Source organism: Leopardus geoffroyi, chromosome A1, assembly GCF_018350155.1.
Source record: "Leopardus geoffroyi isolate Oge1 chromosome A1, O.geoffroyi_Oge1_pat1.0, whole genome shotgun sequence".
NCBI lineage: Eukaryota > Metazoa > Chordata > Mammalia > Carnivora > Felidae > Leopardus > Leopardus geoffroyi.
The window spans coordinates 55,212,186-55,232,236 of record NC_059326.1 but is presented as its reverse complement, the minus strand read 5'-3'; the positions used below and the strand labels follow the sequence as shown (position 1 = coordinate 55,232,236).

Sequence of the window (20,051 nt, the reverse complement as noted above, 5' to 3'; positions counted from 1 at the left end):
TTTTTAAGTATGAAATTACATTACAACATCTTCCTTCTCTACCTACACCCTTAATACCAACCATGAATTCACACAGCAAAACATGACAGGGTTATTGTTATTTATATATTCTTTTCAGCCTTTTAAATAATCTCAGGATATTATAATTTTTATTGCTATATGACTGAAATCCATAGTAATAAATAATTATTAGCTTTTATACTAAATTTTGAGACATGTTATGCAGTCACTTTATCAAGTTTTATTCAGAATATAATTATTATCATTAAGTGAGAATATTTCTTCCACTCTGATACTTATAAATGATATATTTGGTGCTATTTCTGTCAGTCATCATATATTTTTAAAGAATTGTTTGGGGGTGCCTGGGTGGGTCAGTCAGTTAAGCATCCAGCTTCGGCTCAGGTCATGATCTCATGGCTTGTGAGTTCGAGCCCGCATCTGACTCTGTGCTGACAGCTCGGAGCCTGGAGCCTGCTTCTGATTCTGTGCCTCCCTCAGTCTCTGCCCCTCCCCCGCTCGCACTCTGTCTCTTTCTCTCAAAAATAAATAAAAATGTTTAAAAAAAGTTTAAAGAATTGTTTGGTTCCCACTGCATCTTTTTGTTGTGATATGCCTAGTTATGTTTGCTTTTGTCTCTGTTAACTTGAAATACATGAGCTCATCTAAAAAATGCATTTGCAAATATATTTTATATGTATATAAAGAGAACTTTTTTCCAGTTGAAAAATTATGGAGTAGCAGCCAGTGGTGGTAGGAGAAGTGTTTGGGTTATTTTGATCAATGTTTGAAAGGTCCCTGAAGAGGGATGAGAACAGCATGATGAAGCATCAACCCACTGGGTATTTGGAGGATCTTCTCCAGGCTGGGCTGTGGGCCAGTTATGAGAGTATTGTGCTAGGCCCTTTCAAAATGATTCTAAAATGCAGGTCTGTCCTGCCACTTGGAGAGGCTGGCTCTGGTATGTCAAGCAAGGACACTGCCAGCATACCATCATTTTTTTTTAACCTTTAAATATCCTTGAATCACCAAAAATAGCCATGAACTTTAGCAGCTAAAATATGCTTAGCAGTATCCCTGGTGAAATGGTTCCTATCTCTCTCGTGTTTCCCCATCTGTTCATGCTCTGAAATTGGGGCATTTTAGGACAGGGAAATCTAAATGGCTCTTTGCTACTCATTATTAAGTTTAGGGGTCAGTCTTTAATATCCTATTGATTTAAGTTTATACAAATTTATAGTATATGTTTTCAGTACTGGTGCAGATTTTTTGTTTGTACATTTATTTGGTAAATTAAAAGTTTAACTCCATTCTAATAAAAATATTAATAAAGCTCCCATGGGTAAATGAATAGATAAACCTAGACGAGAAAATATTGAAAGAAATTTTACCACTTAAATATTTGGATATACCCTATAAAGCCCTATAACGTTATTTACAAATATATTCCAATGACTAATTTTAGTCATTTTCATTGATCCTATAGCATAAATTTATTTCATAAATGCTGAATTTTTATTCACCTGTAAACTAAACTAATATTTATTGGCTTCAGCAAAGGCATTGCTATGATATAATTACTGTGATATCCAATATGTTAAAATGTCTTTTTTTTTAACGTTATTTACTTATTTTGAGCGAGAGAGAACACACAAGTAGGGGAAGGGCAGAGAGAGGGAGAGAGAGGATCCCCAAGCAGGGTCCATGCTGACAGGACGGAGCCAGAGTCAGGGCTTGATCTCACCAACTGTGAGTTCACAACTTGAGCCAAAATCAAGAATTGGAAACTTAACCGACTGAGCCACCCAGACGCCCCTAGGATGTCTTTTTGTAGCTCTTTTCCCATAAGTACAACTTAGATTATGTGAAAATTATTGGATCTAATCTTTACCAAGTAAGATTTTGTTTGTCAAGCCACAGGATGCTTCATCAAGAATGGTTTAAACAGGTAGGGGAAAAAAATTCTTTAAATATCAAGATAAATGGAAGTAGGGAATCAGGTACACCATCATAAAGAATCCTAAATCTACTTATTTTCATGTTCTGTTTACCTTAACACTTAACTTTTATCTTCATGATTTAAAAGTGACTGCAATGCCTCAGGGAATCTCACTTAAGTTCCAGGCAATTAGTAGAGTGAGGAAGCAGGGTGAAGAGTCTAATGTAGAAAGTCCATGATTTCACAGTCTACAAAACACCTTTCCGAATTTTTATTTCTATAGAATCAACAAGAAAAAGCTTGATAATCTACAAAATTATAATTTCATGATTTCTCCTGAAGTTGGCTATGTTTTAATATACTTATTAATAGTACCTAGATTTTTATTAAATGAACAAACGTATGAATAATCTAATGGTAAAAGGATAAGAAGTTGTTAAAATGAGTAAAAGTTTTGGTGGCAGAATTGACCTGTACCTTGGTGGAAGAGTCTTATTATTTCAAAAATACTGTTCAGATTAACTGTGTATTCATGTTCAAAGGGTAGATTTGGAGTATGCACACAGTGAGTTTCTCACTTACATTTGGGGGTATTAAAGCATGTGACTCCATCAACATTTCTGAGGAATTAAAAGTGGTAGGCTCATCTTTGCTCTTGAATGTAATTGATATTTTCTAGATTGATAACTTGTGACAAAGTGAAATACAACCAGAGGTGAGAGAGAAAGTATCAGCTACTAGCAAATAATCTGGACTTCCGTTTTTTTCTTATGACTTACTAATAGAACAGCTTTTGTATAAGTTGTTTTCACACTTGGAAGTTTAGTTTTCTCATTGAAATTAAAAATCAAGAATCATAAGAAATTTTTAAATTTATTCATTTATTTATATATGTGGATAAAACAGATAAACATATGGGGGGAAAAAAGAGAAGCAAACCAGGAAACAGATTCTTAACTATAAATAAGGGTTACTGGAAGGAAGGTGGGCAGGCAGATGAGTTAAAAATAGGTGATGGGTATTAAGGAGGACACTTGTGGTGAGCATTGTGTGTTGTATGTGATGAACCACTAACTTCTACACCTGAATATTACAGTGTTTGTTAACTAACTGGAATTTAAATAAAGAATGAATGAATGAATGAATGAATGAATAAATAAATAATATATCAGACAGATGTCAATGAAAAACCTAGAATATAGGCACTGAACAAATTAGTTTTACAGTAACACAATTCCATTTGACATCATTTATAGAAAAACAAAGAAATCAATTAATTTATTTTCAATTTCAATTAATATATTCACTGAAAGTAATCTATATACCCATACTTGGAATTTTGTGAGAGCCATACAAATGCATATCATTTATTTTGCTAACTGAAATCTCAACCTGCCTACGTGTATATTCAGTAGTAAATTGTAAAATTTCAACTAAATATTTGAAATATACAGAATGAACAATGTTGTAAGATAAAAGTAGCCTAAATGCAATTGCCTTATTGATATGATAAATTTACTAGAGAGTTCAAATAAACATCTGTTGCCTACACTCACAAATGTGTTCAACCATTCATGCTTCAAATGCCTATCATATTTTTAATTGAGCATAATCTATAATTCAATTATAGTTTGTCTTTTAGTCTGTATGAATGTGATACTGAGAGAAAGGTTTTTAATAACTATACTTTGGAGGAAAATAATTTAAATTTGATAAAAATTCTAATAATAAGGGCATTTAGTTTGATAATGGCCAGATAATCTCATCTAAATTCTTATAGTCCACAAATTTCTAAGGGCATAAATTTAACGTAATATTTCTGATTTATATATCCACAACAACAAAGAGATATAAAATGGGCCAAAAGCACATCAAATTTGTCAAGGAAGAAGAAGTAAAGAAGTTGGAATAGTGGTAACTGCTGGGTTAAGGGAGGAGAAAGCTGATAACTAACAATATTCGTGGAGGAAGATATGGCCAAAAGAGGAGTTACTCTATTCAGTACGTTGAAAGGCTGAGATCACTGCAGTGTTAGGTGAGCTAAGGGCAGAAGTTAGATGCAGGACTGAAAAAACAGTCATTAATATAAAGCATTCCTAGAGAGAAAGTATATTGACTCGCAACCCCATTCTCCATACAAAATCTGTATAGAGAGGCATATAGGATAAAAAATTAATTTTCTTACAGGGCCCTGAGCATTTTTTTTCAAAATGCTTATATTTAGTATCTTTCCCACGTGAAGCCTCACTTTTATGTGATGAATCAAAAGTAAAGCCTATCAGTTTAAAAGCCCCATTTATAGGCACAGAACACTGAAATATCTATTCATTGTTGTTATATCCCTTAAAATTAACTGCAAACCACAAATTATGCCATTATTTTTGGCTTACTGTAAACTATTGACATTTTATAATAAAAATGCCCCATCCCTTCTTTTAATATATTTAATGGAATATAAAAACCATAGTGATTTTATCACTCATTTAAAACAATACATGAATAAACTATTTTTGAGAAATTAATTATAAACCAATAACTATATTTACAACATCATAGATATTACAGTAAGGTAATATAAAAATTGATCTAAAGGAAAATCATATGCTTCTAGGAATGAAAGATGCTCAAAAGGGCCTGCATAAACATATGGGCATTTGTGCACAAATGTACAACTCTACTGGTGTTGAAAAGAATCAAGAATGTGGTACAACCATGAAAGAACATCTACGTAATAAAAATTAACATATGGAAAGAACTATTAAAATAACATACATTCAAAAATAATAATCTTATTATTAATTAATGAACCTGATAGAGAACGAATGTGAATAGCAAAGGCACACAAAATCCTAAGTAAAAAATAAGAAAAATATTCAAAATGAGTGGAGGTAAAGATAGGAGGAGAAAATGTTTATAGTCTTAGGGCACATTTCCACGTTGATAGAAGTTACCCATACTACTAATTAGAAGACAGTAAGACCCAGACCTAGACAAACTGCAAAAGTTCAGAGCCTAAGGGTAAGAGAAAAATTTACACTTCTCTAAAGAGGACAAAAGAGTATTATATTATTACCAAACACATCTTGAGCAGCCCAGGATAATATAATATGATATATTCTTTTCAAATTTCTGAGGGAAAAAATTCAATTTAATGTTAAATTCTATACCCAGACCAATGCTCAATCAAATCTGTTGCTAGATTGCTTATAGATATGTTAAAATTCAATATCGTAAGATATTACGTGAGGATCACTTAAAATCTGTATAATGTATATTTAAATCTTGGGGCGCCTGGGTGGCGCAGTCGGTTAAGCGTCCGACTTCAGCCAGGTCACGATCTCGCGGTCCGTGAGTTCGAGCCCCACGTCGGGCTCTGGGCTGATGGCTCAGAGCCTGGAGGCTGCTTCCAATTCTGTGTCTCTCTCTCTCTCTGCCCCTCCCCCGTTCATGCTGTGTCTCTCTCTGTCCCAAAAATAAATAAACGTTGAAAAAAAAAATTTTTTTTAATCTATTATATATTTTACATTTATATTATATATAACAGATATAATATTATGTAAAATGTGATATATATTCCATTATATATATATTATATCAGGATCATCTATATATTATATATATACATATATATATATATATATATATATATATATATATATATATCTTACAAATATATGTAAACAAACAGGAAAAATGCACAAGGGAAGGAACAGAAAATAAGAATACCTACAATCAAGAGAGTGGATTCAACTCAGGAGAATAAGAAAGTCCAAAATACATTGTTGTGCAATATCCAAGGAAAATTATCAGTAGAGGTTTAAGCAGATTTATACAAGACATCAAAAACATTACAACTGATGAAAAAATGATGGGATTTGATAATCTCTGATTTTTAAAAAAATTTAATGAGAACATAAAAATTATTATTCATGGGATTTGAAATTTTACTTGTTTACATTGTCTTCTATATCCCTGGTTAACAGGAATTTAGTATTATTTTTTATTTTCAACATTCATCTTAATTTGACGTTTTCTATATGCATTTTTGAGATTTTGATTGATTTTGTAGGAGGTGTCATAAAAGTAAATGTGCAAAACAATAATTTGTGTTTGGAATCAGCAGAAATGATAAATATAGAAATCCTAATTTCCTCTCATAGTATAAATGAGACAAAAGTCAAAAATATTTATTTAAATCCTCTTAATAATTGTATAATTATTTCATAACTGCAAGGCCTTTTAAAATTTATTTCAGCTTGCAATAAAAAAGTAACTAAAGTTTAACAATTTATTTTTTTCTATTCATTTTTTTCTCCTGTGAAATTGAAATTATATTTAAAACCACCTATTAATATCACGTGTATGGGACAGTTCTGGCTCCTCTTGTATTTATAGTGTGAATCATGATGCTCACCTACAGGCACTCACATAAGTAATGGACATATTTTTTTTAAGTACATTAATTCTATTTACTCCTAAAATATTAAAATATGAAATGAAAGATTTAAACTAACACTGCCTAGTTATTTTTATGTGCTTGGTATTACATATGGTTGTTTTTTAGGTAATGTTATGTAAACTTCAGAATAAATACTTTTTTTCACTTCTGGGTTAAATCTTAGACATCTAATGGAGAACAAAATGCAGCAATTTCCAGCCTTCGTGGCATTTACATTTTATACAAAAACTGGTAGGGTAACTCATTTGCTCCCATTTTACCCACTAGGAAACTGTATTTCACAATTGGTTTGGACACTTCTGTAACCAGATGTCAGCAGAGATATATCTCCTTTTGAGCTTCAAGTGAAATTTCCTGCAATCTTATGCCATGTTCAATAAGATAGAGGTAATCTGAGTTTTCAAATTCCCACCTGGCTATGAACTTCTGCTTCTGCTGCAAGAGTCAATGAACTGCTCACACCACCAGTCTTTGATTTCTGTACAGATTCCAGATTATAATGAGCTTAAATAACATTGATGTGGTTGTCAATCTTTTCCTTTAATTCCATAAAGAACAAACAAAACAGCAGTTACAATAATTACAAGATCCAAAGAAATGCAAATAACTAGAATTGAATATTTAAAAAAAATACAGTTAAATAATATTAAGGTATTTCTGACAATGTGAGTTCTTATCTCTTCTCAACTTTAGTCACTCTGCTTTCACCAGCCTTCACATTCATGGACATGTTGAGTGCAGAGCATTTTAACTTGCTGTATCCTACCAAGTCATTTCCCCAACACCTCCACCTATATCTGAGGCAGTTACTTGCATAAGCAACTTTTTACCAAATCATAAGTTTCCAAGCAAACATGTACTTGCATAAAATCAAATATCTGGGCAGTGATGAAAACAATATTCACATTCCTCCAAAAGCATAGACTTGTCACGAAATTTGTGCCTTAAGTATATTATTAATAGCAATAAATAATGAAGTAGAGCATAATGGGATGATCTTTTTGAGCATAGTTATGAGGCAGGAACAGTGTAGCATATAAGCATTCTACCTATGATAATAGTTAAAATTCACTGCAATTACTATGGGCCAGGTACTGTGATAAGAGATGCATTCAGGGTTTCCTGACCTCCTTAAAACATCCATAAGAAAACATTAAATAAATATTGTTATCTTCCAGGACCAAGAACTACAGGATTGGCCCACTGTGACAGATGTACTAAGTTGTGGTGTCATCTCCACCACGTCTGTCTGATTGCAGGGTTTATTGTGTTAACTACTATTCTACACTACTGGCACCTCACGTAAAATGTACAACGGCATTGCAGATTTTGCAGAGGCGGATAACAGGGTGCTGAGACATCAAATAACTTTCCCAGGTGACAAAACTAGTAATGATGAAATTTCTAAACATAACCTTTTCGTGTAACTCTGAACCCTTGCTCATTCCACCGCGCCATGGTACTGTTTAGATCAATGCCATTTCAGCTTTTAGCAACCAGGGTTCGTCACATCTACAAGTCCTAATTAGATTTTGTCAGCCTCTTTTCTCTGGATGAGGCCATTGTAGTGTGAAGCCAAAAACCCCAGTGATCTGTAAATGACATTAACTTAGGCTTATAATGTAGCCCAAGCATGCTATTTAAAAATTTGTCTTTTTTCAACTTTAAAATGTGAACTATCAAATGATATTAAGTTTGAAAATATTGGTCTTTAATGGCATTATCTGATGGACAAAATTTTACAATAAAGACAATCTTTTTTTGTTTTTAATTTAAGGAAATTTTTCACACTGTAACTTAATATATCATTTCCTCTTTTTTGGGGTTCATTATTTTATAATATATTTGGCCTTTCAACAAGCTTTATTTTCTTAAGACAGCATGTATAATGTGCTAGAGTTTAATGTCATTAGTAATAGACCTCTGGTTTCAAGTTGATTTTTAGATTTTATTTTCTTACCATAAAATAGTAAAGTTTCTCATGTTAAATGTTACATTATTGAACATTTCACTGACAGTGCATTGATTCAATGTGGATGCCAGACCCAGGGCTCTAACCAAAAAATTGACTTTGTTTTTCTTTTTTTAAGAATTATAATGTATACCTTAAAATTTATTTTTCATATGTAATTAAGCATTAATATGTTGAATGGTCTACCTTACGAAATGGATTATTTTAATAACCTTTTATAATTCTTTATAAACTTAATCCATTCTTGAAACTTCAAAATCCTAAGATTATAGGGAATTTTCTCTACCAAAACATATTAACAAAGTATCATCTAAGTTCATAAATATGTTAAAGAACATATGCCATTTTTATAGTTAGGGTATATAATATATATCATTATGCATTATCAGATGATCATATTTTTTTGAAATCCATACATACAAAAATACATTTCATTCAATATGACAGCCTTCATTCCAAAAGAACAAATGCTTCATTTACCTCCAAAAGGAAAACAATATCAAAATACTTTTAAAATTGCCAACACTCAATGTGTTCTAAATTATTTAATCATAGAAGCAGTTTAAAATAGGACCGTTATAAAGCTATAAATCTAAGACACTACTCTGTAATTAAACATCTGTTTTTGGTTTGTTTGTTTCTTTGTTTTGTTTTTTAAATTCCACATATAAGTGAAATTATATGGTATTTGTCTTTCTCTGTCTCATTTATTTCATTTAGCTTAATACCCTCAAATTTCATTTATATTGTCGCAAATATATACATACATGTATATTTTTGAAATGACGTATGGAAAATTTATACTCAGGTAGAGACTGATATCCTAAAGCAATCACAAATGATCTTGGTAAAAAAAAAAAACGTTTACATCTCCTACTATGATTGTGGATTTGTTTGTCTCCTTAAATTTACGTACTATTAAAATTAACTAGTTTGATACTATGCTGTTAATTTACCAGTATATGCAATATCAACACATGATAATTATGTATATAATTTAAAATAAATGTGATATATATATCATACTTTCTTTATCTATTTATGTGTCAATGGACTCTTAAGTGTTCCCATGTTTTGGCTATTGTAAATAATGCTTCAATGAACATTGGGTATAGATACCTTTTTGAGATAGTGATTTGTTTTCTTTGGATATGTACCCAGTAGTGGAATTTCTGAATCACAAGGTGGTTCTATTTTTAAGTTTTTGAGGAATCTCCATACAGATTTTCCTCTATTAAAAAAAATAGATTTTTTTCTATTGAATTGTATGATTCTGAGTTCTTTTGTATTTTGTATATGAACCCTTTATCACATATGAGATTTGCAAGTATTTTCTTTAATTCTGTAGGTTGATTTTTTCGTTTTGTAGGTGGTTTTCTTTGCTGTGCAGAAGCTTTTAAGTTTGCTGTAGTACCACTTGTTTATGTTTGCTTCTGTTTCCTTTGCTCATGGGTAACAAATCCAAAAAATCATTATCAAGACAAATGTCAAAGAGCTTACCATTACATTTCTTTCCGGGAGTTTTATGGTTTCAAAACTTATGTTCAGGGGCGCCTGGGTGGCTCAGTCGGTTAAGCGTCGGACTTCAGCTCAGGTCACGATCTCGCGGTCCATGAGTTCGAGCCCCACGTCGGGCTCTGGGCTGACGGCTCAGAGCCTGAAGCCTGCTTCCGTTTCTGTCTCCCTCTCTCTCTGCCCCTCCCCCCGTTCATGCTCTGTCTCTCTCTGTCTCAAAAAGAAATAAAAACGTTAAAAAATTAAAAAAAAATACTGATTTCAAGAATTGTTTAAAAAAAAACTTATGTTCAAATCTTTAGTTCAATTGGAGTTTATTTTTTATGTTAATTTTTTTGAAATGATGTGTGACAATTTGTATTCAGGCAGACACTAATATCCTAGAAGCAGCCCCAAAGATCTCGTGAAAAAAAAGTTTCAATCTCCTACTATGATTGTGGATTTGTTTGTGTTTCTTTAAATTTGTTTAGTTTTATTTCAACTAGTTTGCAACTATATTGTTAATATAGTAGTATATGCAGTTTCAAGCTTATAATTTCCTGTTGAGTTGGTCTTATCATTGTAGGCTATCAGTATGTAGTGACTCAATTTATCCTTAATAATTCCTTTTCCTGTAATATTGTATACTAGTTTCTTTTTTGTTTTATGGTTTGTATAACTATTTCTCTTTATTATTTTCATTCTTCCTGTTTCTTTTTTATTTCAGTTTTTCCACTAAAGAAATACTAAAATACAATTATCCAATAATAGAATTGTTATGAATTTAAGCTGAAAATATCTACATTTGGAGGCAAGTTTTATTTTTGTATTCAATATGATTGTCAATATATATTGGCTTTATCTGTATCTCTTTTTTTTTTTGTTCTTTCTATTGATCGAGCTTTTACTTTCTTCCACCAAAAAAAAAAAAAAAATATATATATATATATATATATATATAGATAGATAGATAGATAGAGATATATATGTACTTCCTACCTTTATCAATGTGGGCTCTTCTCTCCCTCTAGTTGTGGAGTTTGTTCCGTCAGTTCTCAGGTCAATTTCCTGAGTATTCAGAATGATTTGATAGTTATCTACTTGTGTTTGAGGGATGAGACAAGTCTAGGGCCATCCTATTACACCACCATGTTAGATCTCTCTCCGACTTTTACTTTCTTAATTTCATTTTTTTCTCCTTTCCTATCTTGCATTGAATTTATCAATTTTTAATCCATGTTTTCTCTTTAAAATTGAAGAGCATATATATTCTGTTTTTATCTTTGAGCAATTTTACTCATATGCCTTAAAATGTATAATCGCATTAACAGTGTTTGAAGAGCATCCATTTTCCATTCTCTCAAAATTACATAAGACACTCAAAAGGAAGCCTACAACCTACATTTTTACCAATTTTGTTGGTCTCAGTGGATTTAATTTATCTCTAAATAAATTTGTTTTACAATTATTTTGTTAGTAAAGATTTTTGATGGGTAATATTTTGGTCTCTGAAATTTTTTTCTTATCTTAACATATTGTATTTCATCAGAGAAATGTAAATTGACTGTCCTTAGAAAATTGATAAATGGGGGCACCTGGGTGGCTCAGTCGGTTAAGCCTCTGACTTCGGCTCAGGTCACGACCTCCCGGTTCGTGAGTTCAAGCCCTGCATCTGGCTCTGCGCTGACGTCTCAGAGCCCGGAGCCTGCATCCGATTCCGGGTCTCCCCCTCTCTCTTTGACCCCCCCCCCCGCTCTCTCTCTCTCTCTCTCTCAAAACTAAACATTAAAAAAAAATTTTTTTTAAATTTGATAAATGGGATATAGACTGGCATTAATTATAACAATAAAATCATAATGGTAACTTAGGACTAAAATAATAATTATTATTTTAAATAGGATCCTATGGGTGGGGAGCATTAGTATTCCGCTAAGAACTTTGAGTAGTTTGTGGTATTCCTTGAATAGTTTTTGTAAATTTATTCGAGACTTCTTTGTGTTCTGGCCTCTATTAATAATTGTGATAATTCTGCAGACACAATTCTAATTGTTTTCTTTCTGCACATAATCATTGGTTCTTTTTATGACTTTCTCTTTATTTGGCGTGTTAGAGGGTCGACTGTGTGCCTAAGATTAGTTTTTTATTTATTTTGTTCTCACCTCAACATTTTTCAGTTTTAGGATATATCTTTCTTTATGTCTCATGAGTTTTAGGCAATGCCATCTCAACTAGAAAACCTTTAGATTACCTTTTTAAATTTTTCTTAATTGTCCATTCTGTTGCTTATAGACTACACATGTGTATTATATCCTTTTTGTCTAAGAACCTCTTTGATATTTTCATTTCTTTGTATCATTGTGATGGTTTCCAAGAATTTTCCTCAGATGTTTCTGCCAGTCCATTCATTCTATGTTGAACTATATCTAATCTGATTTTTAATTAATCTATTAACATTTTAATTACAATAAAATAGTTCATTTCTAGTATGGTCATTTGTCCTTTTCCAAATCAGTCTATGCTTGTTTCATAGTGCCCTGGGCTTCTAAATTTTTTCTCATTCATTATTTCATCATTTTAATTCTTTAAAACACATTTATTTTATATTCTACTTTTGAGTTTTTACTCTATCTTAAATTCTAAGAATATTAATCACATTAGTTTGGTCCCAATAGATTTGGTCATAATAGATTATTCCCTTTGTTGATTTTACTTTTAATTATAAGCTTAATTATAGGGGAAACTTTGTTTTTCTGTGTATTCTGTGTTTTGGATATATTCCCAAAGAAAGATTTAAATATCTTTGGTTTCCCAAGAGTTCCCACTGTCTCATATATATATACATATATATGTATATGTATATATGAATTATATAAGAATTATATATATATAATATATAAGAATTATATATATATAATATATAAGAATTATATAAGAATTATATATATAATATATAATATATATATATATAATTCTTATAAATTATCATCTTGGACTCCTTAAATTATCCTATGATTAGCACAGCCTTGGATTTTGATTTTCCAAAGAGTTGGGTATTTTTTTTCCTACGTAAATGCCAAGACAGATATAAGCCTGCAAACAACAAACCTGGAATGGCAAGAATATTTTATTAGTTTATTTTAATGCAGTAGTTCTCACCCAGAGAAAAATCTACCCCCCCTCACCCTACTCACACAGACATTTGTCAATATCTGGAGACATGTTTCACTGTCTCCAAAAATGAGGTGATATTGTACTACAGGAAACTAGTAGATAGAGGTCAGCAGTACTGCTAAACATCCTATCATATAAAGGGTAGTCTCAACAACAAATAATTATCCAGCTTAAATGTCAACAGTGCCAAGGTCAAGAAATTCATACCATTAATTTATATTGCAATTAAAATCTAAATTTTGTTTTACTGAAGGGCAAGAAACAAAATATCCTTTTTATTCTTTTAGGCTTTTCTGTTTCTTCTTCAAACTTTGTTGCAGAAAATATACTGCTGTGTAAAGGGAAAATCATAATCCCCTTTTCTTAAAAACTAATGAGATTTGTTTTTCCTCTTCTAGTACGTTTCTTCTAAGTTTAATTGATTTTCTTTCTCACTAAAACATGTTTAGGAAAACATTCATTTTTCTAAAGTACATTGAGTAGAAATGACTCCTTTCATAAATTATGTTATAATTCAGTATTTTGCATAGTGCTAGCCTGAAAACCAATACATCTTCTAATTACCATGAATAAAGTTGCTATTTTTAGAATATGCACACATGTGAAAACCTTGAAAATCTAATCACCTCCACCATGTATAGGCAAATTTCTAATAGATTTTTATTTTACTTTTCTTTTAGAAACATAGATTATTAAAGTAATATCATTTAAAAGTTATCTAGTTCTATATCTTGGCTCAGTGGTAATATACACAATGCATTAAATTCTTGGAAAAATAACATCCTGCTTGATTATTTTTATTCTTTACCAGACAGATTTGTAGTAGCTTTAATTCTTATTCAATGATTTATCTTTTTAAAAATTAATATAATGTTTATCATATCTAAATGGCAACTGTCAATGGAAATAATCAAGTATCTTTTAGAATAAGGTCAACCCCTCTGAGTAACATTGCAATATATCACGATGATATAAGTTTCTCCATTATACGCAAATGTGGAGGACAAGATGACTTTGCAACCTCGATTGCCTGGGAACACTGCCAAAAATTGAATTTTGTGCTACATTAATGTAATGGAAAAAGACTCAATCTTGAATTGCACTTATGTTCTCTTGGATTAAAAAAAAAAAAAAACTCGCTATAACCTTGACTAGTCATTACATAGAAAACCACATTTCTGAAGGTAAGGCAAATTAAAATGGTACACATACTATTTTAGGTATTATAACAAATATTGTGGCAGTAATATTAGTGATAAACAGGTATTATAATAAATTCATTATTAATACATAAACACATACACCAAATCTATATTAAGGTCTTACTATATGTTGTACACTCTTCTAGGTGCACATCTAAGAAAATCAAGAACCGATGAGGTCACTCCCTCATGGAATTTATTATTTATTTGGGACAGACATACAAGAAACCATTAATTAAATTAATACAAAATTATCAAGTCATGGCAAATACTATGATGAAAATTGGATACTGCATTATGAGAGTAAGTTCTATATGAAGAATATTCAGAGGAGGTGATGTTATGGTTTGAACTGTGTCCTCCAAAAGAAGCACTAACGCCTGCACTCTGAATGTGACCTCTTTTGAAAAGAGGGTCTCTGTAGATGTAATCAAGTTAAGATGAGATCATTAGAGTGGGCTCTAACCCAATATAACTGATTTTATTATAAAAAGAAAAATATAGACACAGAGGCACAAAGAAAATACCGTATGGAGACAAAGGCAGAGACTGTAGTGCTGCATCTACAAAGTGAGAAATGCCATAGATCTCTGGCCATCCCCCGACGCTAAGAGCAAGGCATGGCATGAATTCTTTATCAGAGCCCTTGGAAGGAATAAATTCTGCCAATATCTTAATTTTGGACTTCTAGACTCTGGAACTGTGAGAATGAATTGTTGTTATTTTAAGCTACCCTGTTTCTGTTACTTTGTTTTGGCAGTCCTGGGGAACTAATATACGGGTATCTATGTTGAGACCTAACTTATGGTGTGAGTCAACTGTATGAAGAATTAGGAAAGATAATTCTGAGCAGAAGGATTAGATATTGCAAAGACTTAAAGCGCAAACAAGATGCTTATGCATAAGAAAAAAAGATGATATCTATGGCTGTAGTGTGAAAATAATAAGGCAGAAATGGAGTTGTAGGAAGTGATATAGAATAGGAGGTGAACAACAAATCATGTTTTCCAGGTAAGGAGTTCATATTTTATTATAAGCAAATGAGAAAAGTTATTTGAAGATTTTAATAATAATTGGATATAATCAGAAAGGAAATTTGTATTTCAAAAAGAACATTCTAGAAAATAGAGAATGGATGAAAGAATGGAAAAGAGAAACAGGCAAAGCTGTGAGGCATCAGTGCAATAATACTGTGGTGTAAACCATAAATTTTGGTAATTTCTGTTGAGCTGGTAATTACTGGATATGGAGAAGAGTAAAAGATTTGTGATATGTTGATAGCAATCACTGATGGAGAAGCATGGAATGAAAAATATAAAGAATCAAAGATAACTCCATGGTTTTTGGTTTGAGATCCTAAGTAGTTGATATCAATTCTTGATATCAGTGTCATAGACAATGAGTCTGGAGTTCTGTCTTGTCCAGGAAGAGAGCAGACAGAGAATTGAATACGAGAGAGGCTAATGTCTGGGAGGAGACAAGAGCCCAGAACAGGGAGGTTTGTCTCCATATTTATTGAGCTATCAAGATCTTACACATGGGTGGAACATGAAGAAGACCATCAGATAGTAATCATTAACTTGTGTGTGTAAGAAGCAATTTATTATAATAAATTCATTATTAATACAAGGGCAAGTGGTGTTTGTGATCAAAGTATATTGGTGCCAAATGGAAAGTATTCCCTGCAGGTGATATAACAAGTTAGTCATGATCCCATTGTAGTATCTTACTAACTAACCTTGAGTTATTTCACCCTGTGGTGGCAGCTTTCAGCCCTAAGCTTTTTTAACCTATTTCCCCACAACTCAGGAAGGAACTATTTCAGGTGGCACGAGTTTAACTGTAACATTCAGGGAAAGATGTATTATTTACAAAAATTAAAATGTTAAATTGACAGGTTAGATACGTGAGTTTTGAATTCAAGGGACATGTTGAGTCTGAAGGTATGCATTTAGGAGTAATCAGCAAAAACTTTGTATTTAAAGCTGCAGACCTGGATATAGAATAGCATATTAGAGGGATATATATTCCTGTGAACTACTCCTAGGGACGGCAATATTTCAAAACTTGGTGGAATATGGAACACACAAAGGGTATTGATAAACAATAACCTTGAAATAGAAAAAAATCGCAGATTTGATGTAGATAGGAGCAGAGAACCTGAATTAGGACTCAGGAAAAGATTAGATACTAAGTTCTAGCATAAAAGAATGGGTAGAAGCTAGCTACTGAAATGAATTAAAGACAGTTCTAGGCAAAAAAAAAATGAGCATATCCAAATTTCTGAGGGCAAAGAAGTACACAATACATTAATAAATCAGGAAAAAACCAACAACTTCCAGTATGGTTTGGGGAAAGAGATGAAGAATAGGCTAAGGATGTATTCGACACCAGATCAGTTTAGCAAAACCCCTATTAAGCATGTCAGACTTCATCCTAATGGACATGACAAGCCTTTACATTAGGCCTGGAAAATGTTTAAATCACATGAAAATATCATTTTATCTGTGGAGTTCAGCGTGGATTTGAGAGCAATATCAGTAAGTGCTACTATGCCTCATTGATACTTCTTTAGTCATTAACCGAATAATAGCAACCTCAAATGTGACCTACAATGTAGATTACCATATGGCTCAGTTACCTATAGCAATCTTGGTTTACTCTGTGTTTTGACAAAATTGTTAGATGCATACACTTTCATATACTGGTAAGTGTTCAACAACTGCCAGGAAGGGGTGAGGTCTTGATTCATAGCATTAGCTGATTTTCATGGTGAAAATGCTATCACCGGGGTAGCATTTCGAAATTAACAGCTTTTAACATCTGGCTGACAAATTTTTTTTTCAATAATCAGCTCATCCAAGCCAGTAAAAGGCAATTCCAATGTGCCAGTGGTTCTATTTTGTTTTTAATAATAGCTTATATTTATTAGCTGTAGTCCTTCACATTCAAATGAGCATCAGTTTTGATTATAAATTATTTACCTTGCCTAAAATGGAAGGATGTTTTGGGAATAAATCGGTATAAATATGCCAAACTAATGTTAACTTGTATCATGGTTTGTAAATGGAATAAAATTATATTACACAAAGGAATAAAGTATTATATAAAGAATTCAATGTTAATAATCCTCTTAGAATAAAAAAAAAATTAACTGGACCTATAATTTTAGTTGGTATATAGTACTTTATTAAATAATGACTTACATAGACTCCATAACAGTAATTGTTATTTTTGGAAGATATTTTCTACTTATATAAAAAAAGTATTAAAGAACAATCTTTATGAACATCTCCTAATGTTTACTTTGGAATACTTTAAAACAGATCTGTAACCTTTGTATAAAGATTTTCATTGACAAGTTGAATAGCTTCTATCAGTATATATTAATGAATTGCTTAGTAAACCTTGAAAAAATAGCAATTCCTCCTAAAAAGAAGTTTTAATTTGAGCTCAGTGACTCCTTTAATTAGCAGGCAACAGGAAAAAAAATATAAGAGATAAATAATTTAGAATTGTTTCTAAGAAAAATAATTCAAATTGTATGAAATAGGCTGCAACAACATCACCAAGTAATTGACCTAAATGAATAAGTTGGCTTCACCTAATACAATTTCTTATGTGTCAAATACCCCTTTGGTCTTATATATGTTTTCAAAAGATATTATTATGAATTTTCAACGTTAAAAATATAAAATATCCTTAGTACTGGCTAACCAGGTGCAATTCCTAAAATCTGTTTTAATCAAGATATCTGTCAAATAAAGATGCAAATTAGGAGTGATTTACAAAAACAATAATGGTTTTCAAAATTCTAAAGCAATTCATACTAAGATGTCATCGCAAATTCTGTTAAGGATGTTTATTTGAAAAACATCTTTCCTGAAAAATCAGAATAAAGCCTGTTGTGTGTGTAGTACCCATCATTTTCTGCAATTCATCCAGGATCTGAGTTATAAATGGTTCTTGCAAATGTCAGCCGAAATTCTCCATATTAAGGAGAGTGTTCAAGGGTATCCTATGGGGGAAGGAGAATTTAGTTTTAATGAGTCAATCTCTCTTTCTGTTTGGTGTACTTTAGCTTCTCTGTTCTGAGTCTTAATGGTTATTGCTGGAATGGTCTCACTTGGCACATTTCACTGAGATGGATTGCTATTTGCTCACAAGAAAAGTTTTGTAACGGACTAATTATGTAACTCATTGCAATATTTTTCTCATCTCAAAATACCAAAATCTGGATACAGATTTCTGTGTTTTTTGGTTGTTTGTTTTTTATAATTTGTATTGATTCATGTTAAGTAAATATAAGATGCAACAAAATTGTCACTAAGACAAATGCCCTTTTACACATCAAGAGAAAATGTCCATGTACCATCAAACAGTCTATTAGAAGATATAAAAACAAAAGCAATAAACCCACCTCATTACTTCACTAATATTAACAAATCTGCCTTATTGTTAAAAATGTCTTCATTACAAAAAAATATGTGTTGGCTATCTATAATGTATCATCTTAAGCCTTTTTTAAAAAATATAGTAATGTGACCTAATATAATCAAGGAGTTTATAATCCTGTGGAGGACAAGATTTTAAAAACAAATATTTAAAAACCAGTTTGGAAATACTGTCTTCAATATAAAAAGTAGTTCAGAAGAGTTGCCCCCTATAGTGTAAGCGCTGACAGGTTGGTTTTTCTTTTTTTTTTGTAATGCAAGTGCCTGACTTAAATATTGATTGCTGAAGCAACAACTTCAAAGATGGCTCTTGTATAAACTAATTGTCAGCCACACAACTAGACTCCTTAGACAACTGACTATTTGGGGTACTTTTTTTTTTCCTTTCTGTTCTTTAAATTGTCACTCTTACATTGTAAATTCCTCAATTAAGATTCAGTGGGGGAACCCTATACCCCCGTCTTGAGCCCAATAAAGTAGAACCCAGGCCCACATGTGCTCAATCTCTCTTTCTCAATTGCTCTTAATCTCTCTTCCTCTTCCTCTGTCTCCTTCTCCCTTTCTCCTTACTCCTCCTCCTCCTCCCTCTCTCCCTGTCCCTTCCTTTCCCCCTTCTCCATAACTTCACTGTGTGGACCTAAGACCTGTAAATAATAAACATTTTTTTTCCCAAACTTTCAAAGTTATTTCTGAGGTCATCTTGCAACTGTAAGAACCACGAGTGCTGGCTCAGCCACAGTACTGGTTATCACCTCCCTAAAAGAAAGAGAAAAAAAAGTAGTTTATGTCTCTTTAAATATAGCGGTTATATTTTTTCAAACTATTATAAAATGTATGCTTTGGGTAATGGAATTATTTGCATTATTTTAATTTCCTGTTCCCTGTTGAGGAAACAGACAGACTGAAAATGTTTCATTGGGAAAATTTTGCTAGCAAAAGTAAGTCAAAGACATTTGCCTTCCCTCACCTGTCTCACACTCTCCATGCCACCTGCCTCCAAAACCACACTTCCACCCATTTTCTGACTTCACTGAAACAGATCTGCAGTCCAAATCTAAATATAGTTGCTACTCATTAAGAAGACTACACTTTCAAATAGTTCAAAGTTACTATTACCAAACAGATAGGTTCTTTCCCTACTCAGTACTGTTCACCAAATAGCCAAATAACAAAACATTTGTATTTGATGGAAGCAGGTAATTTATTCAACGGGCCAGAGAATAGAATAAGGGAATTCATGCTGTAAAGGCACCCCCTTCTCCACAGATGTGTTGGGGGCATAGATGATATGATGGGACAAACACAAGATGGTTGATGTCAGCCAGATTCTGGGGAAGGGGCAGAAACTTCCAGGAACTTA

At 32.1% G+C, this 20,051-nt stretch overlaps 1 long non-coding RNA gene across 1 annotated transcript in view; it reads right to left on the bottom strand.

The window, feature by feature from the left end:
• Positions 1-20,051, bottom strand: part of LOC123599154 — an 85,343-nt gene that overhangs the window by 13,772 nt on the left and 51,520 nt on the right. The window lies entirely within an intron of this gene.